The following is a 23,236-nucleotide window of genomic DNA, read 5'->3' as shown; positions in this document are numbered from 1 at the left end:
GTATTAAAATTATCTGCATTTAATTATTTAACAAACAACATGGTGCAAATGAGATAATTACATGTACCACATGTAATCGAAATTTAAAATTATCGCATAGAATATTTTATCATCCTGGCTGAAACGAATGAGCTAGGAAAAAAAAAAAAACAACAATATTTATAAACTGATCTATCCACTAAACTAAAACACCTGATCTTATTGCTTCGGTCTTCCGCTCATACCACCTTTCTTATGCGAACAAAATACGCAACGCTTGTTCCTTATTTTCTCGATGTTTCCGTCCCCGTTCCGGTTTATAGTGGCTCGTCGCAGGCCAGATCGAGTGATTACGCGAATCCTCGACTGCGAATAAAATGCGTATAATTGCGGCAAACCGTTCGAACGCAGGCAATAATAACGCCCTCGAGATACGAGCACGGCTTAATATATTTATTTCGAGACACGTTTGACAATTAAAAAGGCACGCTTAGGTTTCCTCTCCATACCGATGGGAGAAGACTCGCTAGACCAGGGTCTCCCAGTCGATTTTCGAAGTCGATTCGAATATTATATTCCAAAGTTATTGAAATATTTCTTAAAAGAAATACATACATACTACAACTCTGTAGTCGTTGTTGAAGAAGAAAGTATTTGAGAAGAAATTGAAATTTTTAGCTAGAAAAACAACAATATACATCCCTCTTTGGGTCTTTTTTTTCGAGGTTTTATAAAAACAGGTTGAGGATCACTGAGCTAGGTGATCAAAACATGGCCATGTTAATCATAAATATAAGTGTTTATGGGAGTAAGCGTTGGGTCTCCTTTACTTTGCGAACTTGTTCGCTGCTCTGTTTAATATGCCGTGCGTGTTGGAATGTTTTAGAATGGAATAAGAGGCGATAAGTTTTCGAGAAGAGAGATCTTCTCGATATCGGTTCTAATAATTATGGTTAAATTAATAAAAACGATATTCGATCAATAATTTTATTCGATGGAAAAGATTTAGATACTCTATTTCGACGATAGATTAATCGCAACCGTTTCCACTTTACGACGCGTTAATTTTTCATCCGAATTGAAGAATTTATTTGATAACGGCGATCGAAAGTTATATTCGGCATTTTATTCGGTTAATTATACGCATTTTCCATACAACGTTGTTTCTAAATTCAAGAGTGTAGGCTTTCTTGCAACCAATTTTGCAATTTACGTTTATTTATGTCGAGAGTTTCGTTATACTATATATATTACACGGCTATTCTTATTTTTCGCAATATTTAGTCGCTAATTTACACTTTGAGATGTATGTGATTGACAATCAATCGGTAGTTTCGCAATTGTGAACCTTTTTCTGGATTTTCTCAATTCTGCTTTTCCAAACTATTTAAAACTGTTCTATTATTCGACGAGTCGAGTAATTTTTGTGTTATGGATATACCGAGAAGGGTTGGGAATGTGTTCGAGATATGTAGATGCACGTGTTAAGTGCGGCCTCGCCGCAAGTTTGGATAGGGCACGGAATATCGTTGAACATCACGCAACCAAGAGTTTGTATACCTTAAATAGTCCACCCTAATTCCGGCCAACGTCTCTATCAAGAAGGACTGCTTGGAATTAATAGATAGCTCAGAAATGCCTCGCCTCTCACAACTTTGTCAAATAGTTCGACTATCATATTGTATGAGTTTGAAATAACTTTCACGAACAATTTCAACTTTCATACACTACGTTATTCACGTCGTTAAGTAAGTAACTTCGAGGAAATTTTCTCTTTGGAAATTTCAACATTTCCAAATTAAAAAGAAACTGTTGAAAATTGAAGGAGATGAAAGGAATTGATTGAAATTTCTTTCTTGAAATCGATATCTATCACGATTCTTCGTTTCCACAAAAATAACTTCGTTGCAATCTACGTTAAATTCAGGGAATTTAATCCTGACTAGTACTTCGTTCTATCTTTTTCACAACTATAATAACAACGTAAAAAAGAAAAAGAAAAAGAGGAAAAGATGAAATAGAAGTGGAATAATTACAAGAATATATTCATCTTCGTTTATCAAAGATGGAACCGCAACGTGTTTACCCAAGATTCGATAATCGATGTGTACCGAGCACACGTCGGCGAATCCTCGTGTAATTAGAAGAGCAGACGCTGCCAGGAATTATTAGCGAGTATTAAGCGGTACCGCGACGCATCGGACACGGAATATCGTCGAGGCTCACGCGAACCGAGCACATATCGGGTCTAATGCGAGGCTACATCTTCATTCGAGGCCCGACCCTCAGCCCTTACCCTGGTCGACTGGGTAAACAGCGAATTTGCTCCGTATATGTCGTGTACCGGGCGTGTACCGGCTGTCAACAGCCTCTATTTCCATACAGTAGCCGTGTTCCAGCATTTTATAGACTTGTATGATGGTGTTTTAAGTATGAGCGCACGATCTCTTTTTATTCCTATTATATATATATATACTTTTTATGGAAAGGATTCGATGAAAAAAAAATTATATGTAATGGATATTGTAAATATAATAGTAAATGAAATCAATAATTTGAAGAAAAATAATTTTTTTCAGATTTTATTTCTGTCCGTAAATTCACAGGCTTTTTTTCTTTTTTTTTTTTTTTAATTTAGAAAACATATATATCAGGAAGGGGTGACATAATGAATATATATTGCAGGAACTAATTAATGTTAAAAATAACAAAAATTGATGCAGATATGGCACGTAATCCTATTTCTCATTTGTATTTCAAACTATATATATATATATATATATATAAGGAACATGCACTTACTTTATATTACTGCATTCAAAGGTAATCACTTAAAATAATGAAATTTTTATTGCATGAAATGTTTCCCTTGATACATTCATGAATTATGAATGTTGTTAAGCGGAAAGGTTCTACTTATATACCTTAAACTTATGACTTTGCAATTAACACTTGATCGAGATTATTTATGAGATGTTAGTTGAAGTAAAGTGTTCTTTTCCGTGAGAAACTTTTAAATTAAAAAAAACAAACAAACAAAAGTGTTCCTCGAGGATCACCGTCGAGAGGATTACCATTAGATAGAAAAAAAAAAAAAAAAATTAGAAGGGAAAATTATTCGACCGACGTTGAAAAAATTGTAATTTAAACTTGGCTCATAGAAGAGAGATGGAAAAAAAAAAAGAAGGCGAGTGAAGAGGCGGGGCACACCCCTCATCGCCCTTGTCGTCGACATCTCTGGCACCGCATTTAGCGTTCATTAAATAAACCGCCCCTTCCGTATCCACCCTCTCCCGCCTGTCTCAGCGCACGTCACTCACACGGTACAAAGTTTAATTGATCAATGATAAAGTTTATCGATCATTTCGAATTCATTTAACTTCGGTATTAGTTTATAGCGCGGGCAAGACGTGGCTTGGACGGTTATATGTGCACAGCTCACGAGCGCCACCCCTGTGAATTGCGCGCTTATGCGAACAGAGTCGACAAGAATTTACCCGTCATATTCGAATTGAATAACAAACTTCGATCAACTAATTTTCGATTAACTAATCGAATCGTTATCGCCAGGCGAAATCAAGAATAGCTCGATATTCTTCATCATTGGTATCGGTACAACGCAACAAATCCACGCGACAAGTAAACATGATCGATAATAAATCGATATAATTCGAGGCGATATACTCGATCTCTCGTGTTTCGATATCAAAAGGCGAATAAGAGAAGAGAGAAAAATAAAAATACGCTGGAAGCTGTCGCGTTCATCACTCTGGCGGACAATCCGCCGTCCCATTTACTTCTAATCAGCCTGATCCTGTCGGTTGAAAAAACGACCTCCTCCCAAAATCGATTAATTCGCGAAGATAACCGAGGCTTGACTGCAAGCTGGACCACCAGCCTCCCTCCTCCACCCGTGCCTCGACAACATCCCTCATTCAGCGGTTCTTTCAACCGGCCTCCCTGAAACCGCTCCCTGACGTCCGTGTATCCCCCCTCCGTCCCGCTCCATCGCCAGCCTCGGCCTGTTTCAATGAGAACGCCGAAAACTTGGCCTGAATGCCTCGGCCTCTCTGATATTAGTTAATACTTAATTCAAGGCGGAGATCCCCGCCTCAAAGCTCAGCCATCGCCCTTTATTTCAAATCTATCGCGCGCAACTTATATTTTCATTAGCCTTTCAGGGGGCCAAGGTAAACCGTTCCACCTGTGCCCGAGGCCTGCCTATTTTCTTCTGCCCTCCAACGCACCCGCAAACACACCCACGCACGCAGCTGCGCGTACAGACGTCTTTTTATTTCGCGTTAGCGCGTTTGTGGAAGAGGAGTCGAAGAGCGCAGCGTGTATTTGTGGGGTGTATTTGGTATGATCGGCGAGACGAATGGAATTCATTGAGCGTCACTTGTTGATCTGAAGAGAATCTTTCAAAATCTTTTGTAAAAAGATAAAAAGATAATATTTAATATATTTAACATATTGATATTTAATTGATTTTGAAAATGTCGTAACAATGTTTTCGACGATTACATAGCATTTATAGCGTTGTTAAAGTAAATTTTTTAATTATCCTTCTATCTCTCGATCTTTGATCAAGTTCAACCGATTGAACGAATAGGTATTTATTCATTTATGAAAAATTCAAATATGAGAACAAGCGAGAAGTATGTACAAGTAGAACGTATCAAAGATACGTACAAAAATTCGAAAATTGTTCGTTATCGTTTCTCTCGATCGAATAACGAAGGAGATTTACATCGCGCATTTTTAATCGTGGTATTTAGCTACCACGATTTTTCCATACGTAACAACAGCGGTAAATAATTAGAGACGGAGCAAGCAACGGTCCCTCCTTATTGCCCTATAGAAAAATTCTTTCGACGTTTCAACAATTCACCACCCTCGCATCCATTATCACGCGCAAAAGAATAAAGGAAGCGTGGTATTTCCCTCTAAAACTCCGTCACCTTGGCGAAATGTATGCACCGATTTTACCATACAAAGACACGCTTCCCTCCAAGAGGTGGGGAGTGGAGAGGGCTTCAAAGCTTGGGAGTCGCACAGGGAGAGGCGTAATTCCGGGTAAACGATATTCAAATTCATTCGCCGACATTGTCGGGCAAATTAGTTGTAGCTGGCTGCTGCCACCACTTTTGACGTACCTATTCACCCGCGTTTGTCAAAAAATAGCCAACCGTTTTCCACGGTGGACAATTTTCGACCGTGAAACATCTCGAAAGTTACATTGTGCATTTGAATTCGTACCGTGAAATAGAGCCGGCTTTCCTCCTCTCCTCGGCCCAAACGTTATTTATGGATCATCTCCGTGAAATGACGAGGGCCGATTCACAAGCATTCTAATTTATATGGACCTGGTTTTGCCTGCGATCCTTTTCAGAAGCTTCGTTCCACAACGGAGGCCCCTCCCCTCCCTCCCAGCTTGGCCAATTCCCGCCTTTTACTTTCTCCTCTCCCGTATCCGTCTCCACGACGCGACGTCTCCCTCTTGATTGGAGGCTGCACGTCGCGAAGACTCGTCTACGTCGTCGTAGATTTCGTTCGCGGATCGTAATTCACCTGCTACTGGAAATCGTTAACCACAGGGCAAAATGAAAGGGACATCGAGCAAACGTATCGGTTGGATCGAAAACGAAGACGAAATAGGAAGCAATTTCTTATTACCGATCTGATTTCTCTTTGATATTTTGATACGCGAATTTTTGTGAATATTATCGTATCTTAGCTTTGGTTGAGTAACAGAAAATGTATATTTTTAGAGAAGGAATTGATTCGACTGTTTCAATTTTGCATATAGGATCGCCATTTCCATTTTAATGGGTGGAAGAAAGTGATACTTGTAACGTGGTTAAGAGGTGGTTATTTATAACGAGAAATATACATACGCTATTAAAATTTTAGATTTTTTAGATTTCAAATTACAGATGGAATGTTAGATAAAATTGGTACACACAGACACGGATGGAAACGAGAATTGAACAGAGGACGAAATTGATTCGATTTCAATATGATTTAAAGGATTATATGTAATATGCAAATACTTCCAATCCAATCTTTATTTCGAATTAGACGTAAAATAATAAATTAGATGTATAAGTATCATCATAACTAATTTAAAATTTTAATAACTATCATCATAACTGTTATTTGACTAACAAATTCCATCATTGACGTTACAATCAGTTTACGTGACTTTATGAGATTACATATAAATGTTCCTATAATCTCAATTCGTATTTTATTAATTCGAGTTCCTTACATAACAAAATATTTTAACATTTAATATTAGATAGAACGATACCTGTAATTTTAGAACGTTGTGCAAATGTCTATTAATATTCATATTGGGGATATTCCTATTAATTCAATATAAAATTACATAAACTGCTTATAAAAACCGTACAATATTCAATCCATTAACATTTTTAATCGATAGAACTTCGAATTAGACACAAATATTTCCAAAATAAAGATATATTCATCGAGAGAAAAAGGAAAGAGAAAACCCTGTATCTTTTCTCGTACGCGCGAAATTACTTACGAACGAACGTTGAAGAAAAAACGAACGTTGGTGCAATGATTAAATACCGTATATAAAAGTGTGATCGAGGCTCGAAAACCGATACGATTCTTTACAAGTACCGTCACGCAACGGTACCTATCGCTATCTATTAAATTGTCACCATCGAATCAGCACCGGGTGAAAAAAAGCCATCCCGTCCGGCGCAGCTGCCAGCCAGTTACCACCAGATCCCAAGAAATCACGATAGGAAGGCTGGCAATCCGCGGATATCTTTTTTGCGGTTCGATTTTCCAGCCAGCTCTCTTCTTCATTCATCGAAACCGCCAAGTTCTACCAGTTTTACCTCTAACCCGGGAACCGGGCGCACCGATCCCGAGAAAACAGTTCCATTCCATACAGCTCTTCCATAAAGAACACTTGGACCATAACAGAAGGCAACAGCTTCAAGAATTAGCTCCCATTCAAGTTTCCTCCTGGCCCCGTGTATGGCATTATGAACATTCGCGACGTCACGATTATGAACACCTTCCGCTCCGATACCGTTGCTTTTCTTCATCGTTGTTGCATACCGCTGGCACAGGTGTGCATCGCTCATAAACTGACGCCTTAGTTGGATCGCCCGACTAATGCACTCCCGTGATAAAGACACGTAATATTTGGAACGGCCTTCTTCGTGTCTGCCTCTCTTCTTACCTTTTTCTTTTTTCTTTTTTTCTTTTTGGTTCCTCTGTACAACTGTCTTCGATGTATCTTCCATTTCCACTCCGGTATCTCTTTTTCCTCTGATCCGTTCGTTAAATATTCATAAGTATATCGGACGTGAGTGTCTCTTTCGAAAGGAATCGCAAGTTGGAGGATAGACCAAGAGAGGGGATTTGCTCGTTAATGGCTCGCGGCGCAATAACGGTACGATTAAATATCGTTCGACGATCCTTTGGATGAATCGTTGCACGTTCCGTGGTAACGGTCGCTTTGCGCCAAGATCGGTGAACCGTTTTATATTACGTATCTTGGACTCGAGGATTTCGTTCATTTTGAAATAAGTTAGTAATGGATTTGAAATTCATCGTGCTTCAGGACGACGAATCAGAAAGATGTAGATTAGTCGAAACTTCTTCTATATAATTTAAATACGAGCGTCGTAAGGATTTCGATAACTCAACAAGCTCTTTAAGAAAAAGAAAAAAGAACCGCATTCCACGTTCCACACTTCACTTTCCAAAACGATAAAAAATTCTTTACAACCCTCCGCGCATCCTCTCCACGCTTTTCGTCTCGAGATAACAGTCTCAAAAATGGTCGGAAAGAGTGGTCGGTTCACATTTAACCCACATCCGGCCTTCCACGTGGGCCAGCAGAGCTCGGTGAATTATAGCAGCTCGCGTCGAGACGTCAAATCACGCCCATCCAGGACGCGTTTCGGCTTCCAAAAGGCCCACCCCCAAAGGGTTGGCACCTACCTGGGCGTGAAAGATCCTTCCGAGATCTCGATTTCCTAAGGGTTCCCACGAGCTAGCGTCACATTTACGGGCCACGCATTTACCATGTTAATGGTGGATCCCCTTTAACTCGTTATGGAATTATCATCGGCCGTCCCCAAAATGCGACGGCTTAGTCGCCGTCTATCCCCTTGGTCGGTGCTTATCTCGCGCCGTGACCAAGTATGAGCACCAATTATAATAAATACCAATTAACAGGGCGCAGGCGCCATTACCGTGAAAACCTGTTCCAGGGCTGCTGCATCCTGTTGACAAACGGCCGGTTCCTACGCACAATCCACCGCTTTGACGCGAGCCGGCTCTCCAGATTGAATTAGTGCCCCGCTCACTTTATATTCGGGCACCGTGATCGACTTATTTAATTCCAAGATTTAATTGGAAGATATATATATATATATATATATATATATATATATGTATATACAACTTAACGAGATTGGAAGACTGTTCGATTTTCTTCCCCCGGATAAAAATATATATGGATAAGAAGAGATGAATATTTTAACACCAACTCTCATTTCGTACACTTTGCTGCTACCGATTTGATTTTCAACGATCTTATCCGTACGAATGATTAAGAAACATCGTCAAATCCATCGAACCAATTGGACGATTCAGACGGAAGAGGACACGGAACGAGCGGGAAAAATTGGCGGACCGCTAACGATCCTTGGTCGTCGTTGGATGATACGAGTGCACAGCTCGGCGAGGATCGGCCGATAGGAGGGGAGGGCAAGGATGCAGCAGGCAGGACACCCATCACAGTTTACCGCGTGGGATTTCACCGTGGCGTGGAAGGCAAGAGTGGAAGCCAGGGAATAGGCTCGCGGAGGCAGACAGGCAGAGTGACTTCTCGTTGTCGCAGCATCGGGGATCGGCCTTCGAACGAAACGGAACATGCGTCACATAAATTGTCTCCCTGTCTGGCCCGGGTGAAAGCTGGATTTGTTACACTTTGCACTCAACCAGGACGTCTAGGCCCCGGGCTGATTCCATCCGCTGATGCTCTGCTCTCCTTCAGGTTAGGAATCCATCCTCGCGATCGTGTTCCCTCCTCCGTTTTCTCATCCCGCTGTCTAACCCTCCCCTTCCCTCCGTCAGCCTCATTATCTATCCTCCTCCCCGGCTGTCATCCGTCCACCCGATATGCGTCCCTCTCCTCTTCGGCGCGGAGCTCTGAGAGCTCTGCGCGGACTGTCTTCCACAGGCTTGCCACCTGTCCTTTATACCCGGATCCAGATATTTCTCGAGCACGGAATCCGGAGTCGGCCTCTGTTATTGACGATCCGGCCCGACAATGAGCCGAACAACACGAACGATTCGAACCCTTTCGGGACTCCCTCCTCTTTACAAAAGAGTCGTGCGCACGAGAAGTGCGTCGAAAGTGTCGGAGAAATCGAGGGATAATTTTTGGGACGATGAATGGGAAGCACAGCACGAAGGTTTCGAGTTTTTCCAAAACTTTGGGAAGCTTGGATTGTGGATTTTCACTTTCTTTACAGTTTTGGAGTTTCAGGAAGGATCAGGAGTGCGTCGAACGAGATTAATTGCAGGTATCCATCCAATTAGGGAAGATTAGCTAGTTCCATTGTTAGACGTTACTCTATCGATTCTGAAATACCGCTTCGATCCAATTCAAATTTGATGAGACTGGCTACGAATCATCGAATCGACAGTGTCAGATTTGGCATCGTTATGTTATCAATCAAATCGATTCCGAATCAAGCTCAACAAGTTAACCAATTACAGAAATCCATCGAAAAAAGATCTCGCCTAAACAATATCTTTCTTTCTCTCTCCATCTTTTCAACGAAAACAGTACAGTTTCTACTACTCGAAATTTTCACGATCGCACCACCAACCACCTTCTCCAATTATTCTCAAAACGCTCGAGGATCACGACTCGAGAATCCGGGAGGGGGGGGAGTCGATTCCTGGTGGAGCAAAGGGGGTCGTAACGTAAAAGTGGTCGCCGGTGTCAACGCTCGTTATGGCGTTGCGCGACGCGGGGTGCTGGGGTTGGCACGAGGAACAACATGCCATATCGGAGACACCTGTTAGCGGGAGCGGCGAGCGGACCGGGCTATAAACGTATCGCGGCCGTATGAATAGGGCTGTACGGGGAGAGGCATGCCGGGAATTAAAAGCGCGTTGTCATATTATAATCGTATTATGGCGAGCTCGGGCCCCGACCCCGCAAAAACGGCCATGCCGGCGACGTCACGCCACGAAGGTCGGCCGCTTGATGCAGCGTCAACACCTACACCGTCCCTGGCCAACCTCCCCTCGTCGTGTCGTTCGAAACTTTCCTTCTTTCGAGGATCGATCGTGAAAATTTATCGACGATGGATAATTGAACGTACGTATCTTAAGATCGTCGAGTTTCAACTAAAACTATCTCGGATTATATTATATTAAAGTGTGTCAAAGTAGTTTAGATATTTTTGGAATTGATCGATGCGAAATCCAGAAGTTCTTTCTTTCGCTCGGTTCGGCGAAAAAAAAAAAAACCGACAGCCTTCCGAATCGTTGTGGAACAAACTGTAACCGATCGCCGGCAACGTCCGGTAAACATTTCCAAATCCGATCAGAGCGGGGCAGATCCACGCGAGACACAAGAAAAAGGTTGGAACCAGTCCGCGACACCGCGCACCACCACGAGGAACGCTCGGGCGTACAACAAGCGTAATATCCTTTGTCGCGAGCGGGATCCGTGCGTTATTCCACAGAGCGTTTCGATTTAACGCACAAATGGCTCTCTGTACGGCCACGGTATGTCGAGAGAGCGGAGAACGAGAGAGAGAGAGAGAGAGAGAGAGAGAGGGAGGGTTGGATCCGGTATCCCCGGTCCTTTGATATCCATCGATGAAACGATTTATCTCTGTCCGCGTGCACTTTCAATCCGACCAGGACACCTCTCGATCGGGACAACCAGAACGCGAGTACCGAAGGCGAACGTTTCTGCATCCCGACCATCGTACCACGGGATCGCGACGAGTTTTACCAATTGCTCCGACCATGCGTCGATCAACGTTGATTATCGTCCCTTTCTTTTTTTCTACCCCTCCTCTCCTTCTCTTTTCGTCGAACCGATTTTTCGAACGATGAGAGGATCAGAGGGTGGATTGCACGGAATTTCTTTAGGTAGAGAGTTTCGAATATCAGTCTCTAATAGAGAAGCCTATACTTTATAGAGAAAGACGAATTCTTCAAAATTCTTCCCCCAGAATTTTCTTACAACGTCTATATCTATCCATCCTTATCGTTAAATATCTTTATACTTAAACAATAGTTAAACAAGCATCTCGAGATACAAAAAGAATTCGTCCAACTCGAATTTCCCGCCGCGGATCACTCACTCGACGTATCCTGCGACGATGGAAGAGGGGAGAGGGCGGCCTTTGTCGGTCCCCCGCAGTTATGTCGTCGCATCGGGGCATAACGATATGACGGGAGCATATTTTATGCGCGAAGGATCGGCGGTCGCTGGCAAGGAGGAGGATTCCTGGCGGGGGCCGAGCGCGATGTAAATCAGCGCCGGGTCCCAGTGATGACATCCGGTGACGCAAGGAGCGAGGGGGGGCCCCGGCTCGGATCCGGCCGCATTATTATATACGAGCGGAGAGCGGACACCGCATACCGTCCTAATATGCCGGCCTACCGTGTGCGCCTTTGTCAGTCGTCCCAGTGAGCCTTTGTCGTTGAGGAAAGCCGACTGACTGTATATTACGTCGCGATGTAACGCGGCAGGAATGTCTTTGCTTGTCTTTGCTTCGGTTTCGCGGCGGCAACGGTTGCTGCGCCGACCTTGGAGGAAGTTTGGCTGGCCCGGGTTTCGACGATTCTTCCAGGCAGCCACGATTCGAGGGAAATTTTCGCGAAGGAAGAAGAAGAGGGAGATGTAGTGGTTTCGAAGGTAGAGTATATTAGAGCTATATTTGTTAATGTTGAACGAATTGTTTAGAAATTGTGGGTAATCTTGAGCTATGTCGAAATTAGAATTTTCGCAGGAAATAAATTGTTGGAAGGATTTGATTTAAAATTTTCTTCTCTCTTTTTTTTGGAGGGAGGAGGAGGAGAGGGTAAGATTCGATGAAGAATAAATAATTAATTTTATTAATTTCTAGTATTTGTAGTATTTTTCTTATATATATTTCTTATTGTTTCGTTTACTTGGCTTCTACTATATAGAAATTAAAACGTGTTACTTGTCGTTGTTTTAACATTTTCGAGAAGAAGGAGCTTTTCAGCTTTTTCATATTTTCCATGATTCTTGTTTTTCTTTTTTATAGGTATAAAAGAGATATTTGGAAGTGTAAAAAATATCTACGGTAGGATATGTTTCGCGCGCGTACAAAGCACAAAATATCCTTTTGTATTCTTTGAAGTGGTAATTTTTCTTTTTTTACACGCTGCCCATTTTGTTTCATTTTACACTTTTGACCGTGTCACGTTTTTCTGCTGTGTTAATTTTATTCGAACGAGAGTACAAAGAATTTGCTGATGAAAAACGATACTACGGAATACAGAACCTTTATTTTTTGAATGTATTTATTTACTTTCTCCGCCTGCTTTTACAAAAACTGAATGACGTTTAACGCACGTGCAGCACAACATTTCACATTACCATTCAAATATATTGAAATTCAAAAAAATAAAGATTTGTTTAATTAAAAACAACATAAATCCAGTTAAAAATAGAATTAACAAAGTGACAAACGCGAAAACATTGCCGAAGAATTAGAAAGAAAAAAAAAAAAAAAAATTGGAAATCTAACGATTGATTTAACCGTTAAAAATAACGGTATAAAATTGAAAGAACGCCGAAAGGACGCGAAATTCTATTTCACTTGAAAGCAAATAGAAAAGTAATCGTTTGGAGATTATCAGCAAATTTAAAAAAGAAAAAAAGTAATCAGTAGAATCGAAGAATCTTTTAAATTAATTGCATCGTTGTCGGAAGAAAATTCAAATATCGTCGGATCATAAACTCTCGTCCGATCAAACTATTAAAAGAGATTTATGATACGATTTATGACGATCAATGTAATAAGTAATGTATCTATACGTGTATAGCTCGAGGTATCCCATATTATGGGCAGAAGTAATTCAATAATTATAAAATCTACGTGTCAATTATGCAAGTATGACACTTACTGCATCGTCGCGTTATTCTTATTCTTATATAATATCAATAAATATTCGATACGTCGATAAAACCGCATGAAACGGAGATAAGAGCGAAGCAAGAATTCTCTCTTAGAGAAATTGATTTCTAGAAAATTCTTTCAGCGTCGCCGGTCAACGGTTGAATAGAACTTGAACCATTAACGGTCTTTTAATTGACACGAATTAATTTACGATGCGCTAACCACCCAGAGCCAAGGTTCCGAGATGGCGATATGGCTTTACGTCGTCGGCTGCCGGCATTATACGATTGATTTATCGCTTATAAAAAGGATTCTTATCGCGTTAATAGCATTAAGTTGTAATCGAAAATGACGTGTACGAAAGTAATTATTCTGTCATCACGCTTTCGCGCGATGATTAAATCATTAAATCATAATCTCTTTTCGTTTATCCCGCTTCTTTGCTTTAAATAGACACAAGACACAAAAAAAAAAAAAAAAAGAAAAAAAGAAAAAAAGTACAAGAGTATCTTGAATAGAAAATAATATTTCCTTCCAACGCTGTTCCCATTCGCGTCAAAATTAAACTTTAGTCTTAAAATTGATCCGCGCGACAACAGACTCAGCTATTTAACCGATGGAATTAAACTCACTCGATCGAGCGAGGAAAAGTGAGCAAGAATGGTCCAAAGAACCAGAAGCGTCGATCGACGACGACTTTGGCTCGTCTATTCGAACGTGACGAGAGGAGAGGGAAGAGAGGGGGGAGGAGAACAAATTGGCCGGACGGTTCGATCGGTAGCGCGGCTTGTACGATTTTATTTGGAACGAGGATCGAAACGGTTTCGGAATCGGACGTGTCCGCGGCGACTATGAGGACGTGGAGGAACGAAGAGTGGAGTAGAGTCGGTCTCGTCTCGCGGTCGTAGTCCTGGCACGAGAGTGGCTCGTTTTGCAATAGAATTGTCGCCGCACCGCCGGGCTTTAACGAGTTAAAAAGGCGAATCTCGTTACGACTCGTATAAATGATGCTGACAAAAATGGCGGAGCGGCAATAAATTTATAGACCGAGCCGCTTCGTCTACCTCATACGGCCGCGGTCGTTAACGACCGCCTCCTTATGGGGGAGCCAGTTCTCATTACGGATGCAAACGGACTGCCGGTAATTTTCAATTGTTTCCTTGCCCAGAAACCTGGCAAAAACCGTCTCACCTTCGGGACGAGGGAAGCGAAACGGGATCGAAAACCGACGCTAAAACATGCGGGCAATACGGTTATTGCCTGTGCAACTGGATCTGGTAAATCGCGATCATGCGACGATACGTGTTATTGCTTCAAATTGGAACTGAATATATTGCGGCGTTATTATACATATGGGATGCTTCATTTTAATGCGAGTAATTTGAGATGTTTATCGTGGATCGTGGTTGGAAGGTTGGATCGTGGTTTGGTAGAAAATAAATATCTTTTCTTTTTTTTCTTTCATCGTCACTTGTTGCGGGTTATGGACATTGTGAAAGAACAATTGAAAGAAAGTAATGCCGTAGTGCGTTTAAAATATTTAGTAATTCTAGATATGATAAGAAACAAGCGTCTCGATTTAACGTGATTGAATTCGATAAATTTACTCGTTCGTCCGTTCGAGCTTTCATTTTTTTCGATCCAGTTTATTTAAAAAAATGTTGAATTTTTAAAGTTCGTTTCGAATACAACGATTCGAACGATGAAACATTGCGCGAAGTTTTATATCGGAATTTTTTTTATTAATACACTCATTCGAGTATTATTTTATTCGAAAGAAGAACAATAGCATGCTCGTTTCTTTTTGCTTGGGTAAAACCTTCGGCAAAATTACAGTTGCCCGTTCTGCAGCTGTGCGTTAACTGCTTGTTCAGTGATCAACTCATGATGCATAATAAACACCTATGCAATACCATCGAATGCACCGCATAATTTGACGCGAAGGAAGATCCAACTTGCAAGTAAATATTGACGATCCGCCTCGCATACGAAACAATGTTTTTCTACGTTTTTTTATATACTACATTTCCGTATATAAAAATTTTAAATTTTTCGCTTTCTCGCTTAATTTCGAAACTTTCAATCCATATACTAAATCCAATAATTAAATATTTCCATTTCAAAATAGTTTTGGAACAACGGTTGAACCCTCATCATCGATAAATAAGAACGATCTATATTTAGATGTACTATACGTTTAAAAATGTTGACTCATTTTAATATCAATAATTCAATTCAAGCTATAATTCGATTTTCAAAATCATTCAGAACAACCAAGTCAAGTTCTGATCATTAAGAGATAAGAACGAATTATGATACGCTTAATTAATCCATTCCAACTACTCCAAATACAGTACGATTCTCAAACTCGAATCTCAAAATCATCCGATCAACAACTATCGAACCCATAACCTCCTCACCTTCTGCAACAACGATCCACCATTACATTACCTAAATACCGTGAATACCACCTTAATTTCGAACGAAAAGAAGAAAGAAAAAGAAGAAAGAAAAAAAATCTCGAAAAATTTTAATCCATCCCAATTCCAATAATAACACGAATACAATAACACGAACGAGTGCGATACTCGACCTTCAAAATCATCGGGAACAACGGGTTCGTCCCCGGTCGTCATCGGTGAAGCGGCAGGAACAGCCGGTGCACGACCGATATTCCACCCTCCCCGCGATTCCAGTCAATCGCAATCATTGAAACCGGATTGCGATCCGGCCCCTCTCTCTCTCTCTCTCTCCCTTTCTCTCCTCCTCCTCCTCCCCCCTCGCGCCCCTCGCGTGCCGCTCGCCGCCGTAATTATTATTCCGCCCCTATATTGCGCGAGGAGATGCACGGCCGAGCAAACGTAACGTAACGTAGCGAAACGGGGACGAGGCGAAACGAAACGGAACGAAACGAGCGACAGCACACCCCTCCCCCTCCCCCCTCCCTCTTCCCAACAGCAGCTCGTACCTATACCATCCCCTTCTCCCTCCCCCACATATACCGAAACCGTTCCGCAGCGCATCGGACCCGAATCGCTCGACCCCGCCGCGGGAACCCGTGCCCCCCCGCCCCCCCCCCCCCCCCCGGATGGCAATCAATAACTTTGAAACGGCAGCGACGTTTCGGGGAAAAAACAAATTCAGCAGGTTGCTTGATTGGAAAAAACCGTCCCCGCCGCCTCCTGCCCTCCCCTTCCCCCTCCCTCCCCCCGATTTCCAACTCCGACTGTCCGACCTCTCTTTCTCCCTCTCTGTCTCTCTCTCTCTCTCTCTCTCTCGCTCTCGCTCTCGCTCGCTCCGTTTACTGTGCCACCCTCGCGGCGGTGGCGGCGGCGGCGATGGTGGCCTCTCGCACGCGTCGACACGGACAACCATCTCTCGCCCTCTCTTCCCCCCCCCCTCCCCCTCGGAAACGAACGAACGAACGGTTTTCAACCCTCCTCGCGGGGGGTTGCCCCTCTGTCTCTCTCTCTCTCTCTTTATCTCGCCTCCTCGACTCCTGGTCGTTCGAAAAAAATCGACGATGTTTCCCGCGGGCCGGGAAGCCGTTACTTCCAATCGTTTTCTGCATTTTATTTCCAATTCGTGCTATTCCATCTGCTCGCTCCGCCTCCTCGCGCGCGGACGCCTCATCGTTTCTAGGCGTTTATTGGAAACGCGGGGGAAAAACGGATGCACGGAGGGGGGGGGGGGAGAGACGGGACGTGTGCGTGTGTGTGCTTTTCGATCGCGAGATTTTTTTTTAATTTTTAGAATTTTTCTCGTTTTCGTATGGGTTTTTTTTTTTTTTTTTTTTTTTTTTTTTATTTTATTCTCGTTATTATGTTATTATGATTCCGTTGCGTTGAATTTCAGGAAGGATAGTTGACGTTCACGCGCGACGTTTCTCTACGTCGTTTCGTTCGCCCCGCGTGGGGGAAGCGAGGGAAACGAAGGAATTCTTCTCTCGACGTACGCCGACAACGCGTTTCAAAACTGCGACAGCTGGAATTATATATATGGTATAACGCAGGAAGACAACCTTATGTCACGTGTAATATTTTAGAAATGAAACGTTCGCCTCTCCCGAATTTCTGAGTGAATGCTAACAATAGAAAGTGAACGTGGTATGGCGATATTTCGTATTATCGAACGAAATTGTCACTAAAAAGAGAATTCATTCTCGTCTCGCTTCGATATGATTGAATTTTTGCAAAACAAATTTTTCAGAAATCTAGAATTTTCCATTATTCGTATCTATTTAAATTTCAAAATTTTTCACGCGTTTTCGATCGATCGAAGGAGAGGGAGCGTTATTAAAATTGATGCAATTATTGTTCACGAAGCATATGATCCGGGGATGGGATCTACGAAGACGCGTTACAGGCAATCTCGTTAATGGCCGCTATATTTTCCCGCTCGTCGGATCTTCCGCCCACCCACCACGGGAAATACGCATATATATCCGCGTGACTCGTTTGATTTTATTAAATCTAATAAATTGTCGGCCCTAGGAATTTCGAAACATTTCACTTTGCCGATCAATAACGCTATCGCGGCCTGTTCAATTTACGAGAGAGGGAAACGAGAAACGCGGTGCAAGTTCAGCTTAGCGGCCCACCGAGAACCAGGAGGCTTCCTCGAGATCGTTAATTACTTTTACAATGAAAACAGGAGGGAGGGATTTTATATTTGTTCATTGAAACTTTTGTCGTGACGGGCAATGTTTTAAAAGGTAGGAGAGATCTAAGAAATTTCATTCGTTTCGTTAAAGATGATGTATATATATATATATATTTCTTTTCTAAAATAATAGAACGAAATTTTCTACGAAAGATCCATCGAATCTGGGTACGAGGACCGATCGAAACCAACGAGACGGAAAATTTCTATTAAATTTCAAAACTGGCAAATGGGGCAGCAAAAAATCCGCGCCCACTTAAGAAAATAAGTCCGACGAGAAAAGGAGAATTCGTGTTCGAGCCGTTCAAATTTTACGCGCCCGTAAATGTCCCTGGCTCGTAAATCTCGAATCTTTTGCTTCCGCGGTGGAGGGAAGGAGGGGCTGGATCGAAATACGCGTTGCGTATTCCACTCCTCCTGCTTCCGCCCGAGCCAACTTCAAGATACCGTCGTTCCCTCGCATCTTATTATCCTCCCGGCTCATCTTCGATGCGCGCGCGCGGATCATTGCGAGCGCCGCTATCGGATGAATGGAATTGCGATACCCTTTGCAGAGGCGAACCTAAGCACGAACCTAATTGTCGGCAGGATTACGGATCAATGTCGGTATCTCTGGTGAAATTGTAGCCGGATCAGAGGCGGCTTTCGGCGGTGGCGCGTGGTGGAGAGGAAATTGGAAAGAAGCTGATGGAGGGATGCTTTCGATCCCGTGGAAACCCGAATTCCATGGTTTGGGAGGGGTTTAATGACGATTCGACGAGATGCAGGAGATGGATGGTGGAGATGCAGCTTCCCCCTCTTTTTCATTGTGATATAACTCGCCAGTAAAATATTCGAAAACGCGCGGATTACATTAATTTCACAAGGGAAATTATTATATCCGAATCGAATTTATCCTGCCCCGATTTAAATATACATGGATTTATCCTGTCCACTAATCATCCTTCGATACTTCAATCGTCGAATCTTGATGAAAAAAATTGCTTAGAGCGCGTCCCAAAACTTGCTATCCAAACATATCAAAAAAAAAAAAAAAAAAAAAAAAGAAAAAAGAAATTAGATCATCGAACGATTTCAAAGACAATAACCAAAGATAATAGAGATTCGCGTGGAGGGCGCTTACAAGCGGCGAGATATATATATATACACACGTGTCCTCCATTCACAGTTTCTCGAAATCAACATTGTCGAGGTCCGTTTAATTGTGCCCCTCCCCGTCGTAGCGGCTTAAATAAAATTCACCTTGGCCGTGGACGTATTCGCGGCCCGTGTAAATATTAATTTCACGAGGCCGGCTCGTTATAAATAACGATAAATCGGGCTCGCTTGTACAAGTTGTCGTAATAAACGTCGCGGGCCGGGCGCACAATGTGTAAAGTGCCGGGTGTAAAGTTAAGCCCCGGCCCAGTGTCCATCGGCGAGGCACGCTGCAAGTCTCGGGAGGTTATAACGCCGCCATAACCGTATACATTCCGCGACAATAATCGTTTTATGGTGGTCGGCAATATCGGCGGGTTCTACTACCACGGGAATTGATATCCTCCACCTACAACGGCCAACGGTTAACTTATGGCGGGTGTACAAGCCGGCCAAGATCCGAGTTCGAAAAACTTCGACTCAGGTATAGGGAAATCAGGTTTCCCTACATCGAGTGAGAGAGGGTGGTTTTGTTTTCGCGTCCACGAATTTCGGTGTCTTTGTTTTGTTTCATTTCTATTCTATTCTCACTTCGAGATGAGATGAGATCGATGATTGTCGTACGGTTTCGTTCGTTCAAAGGATGGGTGTAACGATTTACCAAGATAAATACGGATTTAATTGAGGATTGTATAAGTTATAAAATTTATGTATGGATAGAAAAAAATGCAATTTGTTTCCTATATATGGCAATGGGTTCAACTGAATTCTACTATTTACTATTTCGTCCCTTTCCGTCCCTTTCTTTATTTGCTTTGAAACTTTATAGACTTTCGCGTATAGGGAAATTGGGTTTTTTCAAACGACCGCTTTTGTTCCACCGAATTCCGCTATTTTCTCTTTCGTCTCTTCCTTTTTTTTATCTTTTGCTTTGGAAAATTGCTTATAGAATTCGAAAATGCATACGTGGAAAATTTATTCCACCGGTGTGACGACGATGAATTCGAAGAAAAAAAAAAAAAACCATTTGTCATTGCCAAGAAAAACGATAAATTTTACAAATAAATAACAAAGAATATTTCAACGTTATTTTTAAATCGCTTGCATACGTTCCTCTTAATCAACTGATACTCGTAAACTTTTTAATTAAAAACCGCACCTTTTGTTTTTCACAATTATGACAAGAAGAATTCTCAATCTGAAATTGTTCACGAGTTATTATCTTATCTCCAATTATTATCACGGACGGGCATTTTAATCTCATAATTTTCATAAAGAAACGACTGTATGCAAATTTTACGACGGCTTTATCCGGAGGAAAAGATGACGAGAGGGATAAGTTTATGTAACGACGACTTAAGCTTTTCTTCTTCGCCGATGAGAAGCGGGTAATTAGACCCCGTAACGCGACGCCGTAATAATCGTTGAATTGTAACTTTACACCTGCGAAAAAGTTAATAACAAGGGTGGCTCGCGATGGTTGCGGCTATGGATCAATAAAATGCCTCGTATTGGCGAAAAGTTATATTGTGTCGAGGCGAAGGAAGGAAGAGGGACGACGAGCGGCGGTTACTCTCTTGTAGAAAGCAAAGCGTGATACTCTCGGGCATTAAAGAAGATTTATACTGCACGCTTTTATTGCTATAGACCTTTGAAAATCTTGTCCATGCAAACGGTAAGATGATAAAGGTTATTAAAATAATTTTTTTACCGAGAGGAGAAGGAATTAATTTACCGTATTATATAGGCGTTCCGTGATATTTATATGGAAAACGCTTCTGGTTTTAATGCGCAGATTTTTTTTCGTTACGAAAAAAATGTTAAATTTTAACTCGATCAAGATTTTTAGTACGGTCATGATTTTACATTTTTTTTTTTTCTTTCCTTTTTTTCGATTTTATTCGCGAGTCTTTTATTTTTTTTTCCATTATGAATTTTATGATCTTTCCGAGGCGCGATGCATCGCCTCGATTTATTAAGACACGTATGTAATTTGTATCCTATCTACCATTAAAGACGGTCATTATCGTTTTTAATGACAACACGACACCGCTGTTATCCTTTCTTATTTTTACCCTCTGTCGCTCGGAAAACTGAAGAGAACGATATTGTAATGGCCGTTATGGGACTATCTATTAATAGATAAGTCTGTCGTTTCTAGAAATGCGATGCCTACACGTGATGCATTACGTGACGTTAACTAACGAAAGGAAAACATTTATTTGCCTTTATTTGAACGACTAAAATTGGAAATTTGAATTATTGGACGAAAACCTCTTACTTTCCGAATTACAAAATTCACGATTTTGAAAAGGAATCGTATAAAGGAATCGTAAACGAAAATGAAAAAATTATAGAATAATTTTCTAAAAGTGTAAGTGTTATCCTGTATTCTCATTATTGCATAAATTGTTATTCAATTATTTATCATTACAGCGAAGAGAAAAAACATGAAGCTAGATCTGTCGCACGGTTTATTCCGAATGAAAATCTCATTCGAGAATAGAAGGCACAAGTTCAAGGGCAATTATCATCCCCAATCATCCCCTGCTTACGTGGCATCGCGATAAATCTTTTCGGAAGTCGCTGTTTCCGTGCGGAGGCCGGAAGCTTCGTGTCGACGGCCTGTCAAAACACGGGGGCTGCCGGGTCACGTGCAACCCCCGAGGTTCGCGCCCTTTTCTACAGTCATAACTGCACCCCCATTGTACTTTTGTATATACAAGGCGCACGCGACTCGCAAATAGCGCCGCTATTATTGTACTCGGCTATTTATGCCGAGTTATAATAATCGAGGGGGTGGACTGTCATCGAAAATTATATATCTTCGATATGGCCTTTTAATTGGTTAATCTGAATTATACTTGGCTGGAATTTATTTAAATTTTAATTACTCGATTATTGAAATTAATAGCAACAACTTTTTTAAAACAACCTATTAAAAATACTATTCATACTGTTCTATTCGAAAAAAAAAAAAAAAAGAAAATGAACAATTTTGTTCTTTATAGAACATATTTCTTAACACTTTTGATATAGCTTTTAATACCCTTTTAAGAAAAATTAAAAAGAGAAAAGAAATAAACGATTATCTAACACACTAATTTCCAAGCGTCTACGTGTCACGATTTCAATCTTTACGTAATGGAACAACGTAATCGAGCAACGTAATCGAAAGCCTTATTTTCAATCACTTTCCGAAACATTGAAACATTAATGTCGGCAGCTTACCGCACACGATGTTGAGTGTTCGATTCTAAAAGCGGAGCACATTTATCCAACGCGGATAGGAGGAGGGGAGGGGAGAGGCAGGAAGCCCTTGATCCGTGTAAAGCTTTTCCGAAAATTTGTGAAAGTCGGCCCCCGAGTTTCCGTCGTTTCAGCTGGTCCGGCTGCGACGCGTGCACGTCATAGATCAATAAGTCTCGTTCTCATTGTCGACTCGTCGTGGGCCGGCTTTACGGGTCTCCTCTCCCAGGAAACGTTAACGACATCCGTGAAAGACGTATCGATCGTTACCTACCAAGATATCGTAAATCACGAAAACCGACGGGAACGGTAGTACGTTTCCACGTGCGCAAGGAGAACGGGTACGTGGTACAGAGAGATGTGTATTTACTTCTGTATTCAGAGGTAGAGAAATAGTCGCGTCTATATTAAGAATAATATATTTTGCGCAAAATAAAATTTTTACGAACGCGATTAAACGGATTCGTCTTGCTCCTCCGAGTATCAATCGTCAAGCGTTTCGAATATTTTGCACACGCGTTTTAAATTTAACCTGCTGCTGTCTTGATTGATAGATCAGAAATATAAGGATTCTTTTCTTTCCACGATTAATCAACTTTTATCGCATTTTAAACTCGCATTGCTTCCTCAAATCTTTTAACGTAACTCAATAAGATTATATTGTTGCAAATATAACAACAATTTCCTTTCAACAGTTAATCGCATATTTTCGAAATAATTATTTCAAAGATCCCGGAATATCGAATCAAAAGAAATAAAAAACGGGTCGAACACGTTCATCGGTTCGCTACTGATATCCAGGAAAGAAATAATACCCGTTTCAAAAATTTCAACTTCAATCGCGTCGGTGAGCGAGCGAGCCGATGAATTGAGCAAGTTCGAAAAAGGAGGGGGGAGGGGGGGGTGGTCGGATGGACGGGCGGGGGGGGGGGGGCAAAAATTGGATCCGAAAAAAACCTCGCGCTCGTTAACTACGATAAAACGATCCGATGGTGACATCTGTGTCAATAAGGCGAATTCTCCCG

At 41.7% G+C, this 23,236-nt stretch overlaps 1 long non-coding RNA gene across 2 annotated transcripts; it reads left to right on the top strand.

Moving 5' to 3' along the window:
- Positions 1–19,248: 19,248 nt before the first annotated feature.
- On the top strand, positions 19,249–21,896 carry LOC147657145 (uncharacterized). Of its 2 annotated transcripts, none has more exons than XR_015292836.1 (3): positions 19,249–19,446; positions 21,124–21,336; positions 21,399–21,896. It is a non-coding gene; the product is annotated as an uncharacterized LOC147657145 (long non-coding RNA). The 2 variants fall into 2 exon arrangements; XR_015292837.1 differs by lacking the exon at positions 19,249–19,446 and adding an exon at positions 20,122–20,637.
- The last annotated feature ends 1,340 nt before the right edge of the window (positions 21,897–23,236 follow it).

Source organism: Apis florea, unplaced genomic scaffold (assembly GCF_048593485.1).
Source record: "Apis florea isolate Af1SG1 unplaced genomic scaffold, ASM4859348v1 contig_3203_pilon, whole genome shotgun sequence".
Taxonomy (NCBI): domain Eukaryota; kingdom Metazoa; phylum Arthropoda; class Insecta; order Hymenoptera; family Apidae; genus Apis; species Apis florea.
Note: the sequence above shows the minus strand (reverse complement) of the source record. Positions and strands in the feature narration are given on the sequence as shown.